This window comes from Pinus tabuliformis, chromosome 9 (genome assembly GCF_031772625.1).
Source record: "Pinus tabuliformis cultivar Carrire ecotype Pingquan chromosome 9, CPIR1, whole genome shotgun sequence".
In the NCBI taxonomy this organism is placed as follows: Eukaryota; Viridiplantae; Streptophyta; class Pinopsida; order Pinales; family Pinaceae; genus Pinus; species Pinus tabuliformis.
In genome coordinates, this window is record NC_142307.1 from 1,080,459,407 (window position 1) to 1,080,463,044 (window position 3,638).

A 3,638-nucleotide genomic window follows, 5' to 3' on the forward strand; every position below is an offset into this window, starting at 1 on the left:
TGCTGTTCCTTTTCGCAAAGGAACAACAAAACACACCAATGTTGTTCCTTCGTGCGTGGATTTGGTTATATCCACTGAAGCCATCCAGGAAAGAGAAAAATTTCTTCCCTGCTAAAGTGTCCAGTACTTGATCTATAAATGGGAGGGGAAAGTGATCCTTCTGTGTGGCCTTATTTAACTCCCTGTAATCCACGCAGATCCTCCATTTCCCATTTTTCTTGGGTACCACCACTAGGGGAGAGACCCACTTACTGTCGGAGATGGGGTAAATGAAGTTAACATCTAAAAGTTTCTTAAGTTCGGCTTTTACTATTTCTTTTAGATGGGGGTTGAGTCTTCTTTGTGGCTGACGAACAGGTCTTGCGTCCTTCTCTATATAAATGTGGTGGGTGCATAATTGAGGATCAATCCCCTTCATGTCAGGGTAATCCCACACAAATGCTCCCTTATATTTTTGTAACAGACTAACAAGTTTCATTTCTTGATTTGGTGTCAGGTTGACGTTAATATTTAGAGTCTTACCAGGTTCAATTTCCACTACTTTACTATTGGCAACAACAGTTACTGGTATTGTTTGGTCATGTGGATCTTTTAAGGGGTCTTCTTCTAGCTCACTATCAAATGCTGCCTCTATCATAAAACACTGTGTGTGAGATCTAGGTTCGGTTTGACTGATGAAGTTATTGATAGCATCATCTTCTATTTGATCTTTAAAATCTAAAGCCTTCTATACAGTTAATGGGGCTTTGATATTGTTAGTAAGGTATGAGACAGGATACTGATTGGTTTTGATCATTGGCAGGCTTGGCTGTGCTGGAGGATATAGAACGAGATTTTTGACATCTGGTCCTTTAGTTATAGTCATGTTTCCCTGTCGGCAACCAATGTAGGCATCGGCAGTAGCAAGCCAAGGTCTTCCTAATATTAGCAGATGTCCATCTAGTCGGGTTTTTGGATTAATTACCAGGAAATCGGTTGGATATTCCCAGGAATCTACGGAAACCATGACATCATATAGAGTACCTTCAGGTCGAACTACAGATCGATCTGCTAATTCTAACAAAGTGGAAGTAGGTTCTATTGATGTGATGCCAAGCTTTTGGCAGGTGGAAGTTGTCAAAATATTGATTGCAGCTCCCAAGTCGACTAAAGCATTAGTCAGGGTTTGACCATAGATTTGGACAGTTACAATTGGGTTCCCGGGATCTTCGTATTTGATAGGTGTCTCTTTTCCTGATAACAGGTCGGATAAAGTTCCAACTACTTGGACTCTAGGGTTAGTAGTTATATTCCTCCTTGATTTTTTTATGCACAGTTCTTTTATAGTCTTTGCGTATATGGGAATATCTTGAATGGCCTGGAGGAATGGAATTTTTATATACAGATTTTGTAACTCTCCCAGAATGTCAAAGTCTGGATGTTGCATTGGTCGTGGTATGACTAATCGTTCCGGGAAAGGAGGAGACGATGTATTTGTTTGTTGATGGGTTTGTTCCTTATTTACATCCTTTTGTTGTAGCGGTTGTTCTATTGGTAACTGATCTTCAATGTGACCTATTTTGTCTCCCTCTGTTTCTATGATACGTCCAGATCGTAACTGAAGGTCATTGCACTCCCTTAAGTCAAGTCCAGTTTCTGATGTGTCTATGATTTGGATGGATTGGACTGGTCTATTATTAGGATTGGGGTTGGGCTGGGCTGGGAATTGCGGCCTTAAATTAGACTGGGGGTTTTGTTTTAAGGCTGGCAGAGTTGGTTGAGGGAGTGGAATAGTTCCTGTTGACTGATATGTCGATCTTGGCCAATTGGTCTGCCAGGGTGAACCTTGTGATGTGGGGGGAATCCATTGCGGAGGGTATGAATTGTTCTGCCAATATGGTGGGGTGTAGGGAAAATTTGGCCATCCGAATTGGTTTGTCTGATTCATCCATGGATTCGGAGAAGGAAATGGCTGTGATGACCAATTCGGGACTGGGGGTGTGGATTGGTTTTGCCACATACCATATTGCTGAGCATTGTATTGTGGAGGTTGAAAAGAAGAAGTTGGATCCGAAAACATACCTGATTGCCTCGGTTGCCATTGGCGACGTTGGTTAACAAAGTATGCTGGTTCTGGTTCTTCTTCTGCTTCCTTGTATACAACCTTCAATCCAGGAAGTGAGGGGCAGCTTTCAGTAAGGTGGTCTTTCGTACAAATAGCACATGCTTGAACTGTATCTAGCGGACATTCTTTGTGGCTGTGTTTTCTTCTGCATCGGGGGCAGAAAATTGCCAGATTTTGCTCTGCCTCCATTTGCTTTTGTTTATCCTGCACAATATCAAGCTGAGTAGTTAATGTCCCTAGGATATCAGTTTTAAAATTTTCTAGTAAATTCCCAAGTTCTACCCGTGTTACCCCTTCTGTTGATATTTTGTTATCTCTAACAAACCTATCATATTCTGTTGGTTTTATCCTTGTGCTACCCCTTGAACTCCTAATACATAAATTAATGATATCAGCAAAATTCTCTTGGTAAATATCTCCTTTTCCCATGATATTAAGCGTTTCAATCCATTGTTCTTTCATACCTCTAATTAATGCAGTTTTCAACACATTGTCAGGCAGAGGTAATGATGCATAAGGGGATCTCTGTAAGTTATACTGGAAGCGTTCTACATATTCCTCTAGAGTTTCATTTGGTCTGGCCGTCATTTGGAAGATTTCATCTTTCAGTTCCCTTGACCTACAGTAATCCTGATATTTCTTGAGAAAGGACTCTTTCATTTGCTCCCAATTGTTTATGACTCCACCACCTAGACCCATAAACCATCTCAGAGCTACTCCCTTCAAAGTAGAGGGAAACAACTTTAATTTCTGAGGATCAGTGGTGTAATCATACGCTCTACATAACACATCGAATTCAAATAAGAATGCATCAGGATCTTCTGATGTCAGTCCGTGAAACGTTGGGATATGTTGAAGAGGAATTGCCTTCATGGGGGCATTTGCAGTAGAATCTACTATCGGATATTGCAATGTAGAAGTTTGGGTATTTGGCTGATTCTGCACCATGGGATCGAATATGTGCCAGTAATCTTCCGGGATTTCTAGGAGGGTGTTCCTAGGTTGAGAGGGGGCGGCCTTGGCAGGGGTTGTCTTAATGACACTTCCCTTATCTGGGCTATTTAACAGCTGGATTATCCTGGAAGGAAATTTCGGTTCCTCTACTTCCCCTGTTTCCCCTTCTCCTTCACAAAGGTTGCTTAAGTTCCCTTCTTGCAGCCGTTCAGACACAGGATTTTCAATTTATTGGAAGTCCTGTTCAACAGTCTGACTCTGCACCTCAGCGTAGGCTCCAGATGGTGATGATGTAGCCTGAAGGGAATTGGTAGGCTGCTTAGAATGAGTCTTTTTGAGGCCTACTGATGGCTGAAATTCAGTTTTCTTGTAGATTTCGTCTATGAAGGTCGTTCGGCCAAGGGTCACCGGTCCTTTGGCTTTCTCAGGCTTGGTTGGGGTTTTGGTATTCTTTTCTAACTTTTTCTGCTTAGTCATGCACTCTGAAAACTACTAAATCCTATCAACCAGCAATTCTACTAAGAGAGCGGACGGTGGAGCAGGGCTTTTACGTGCTCCGTACGCAGGTTCTTACCTTCCA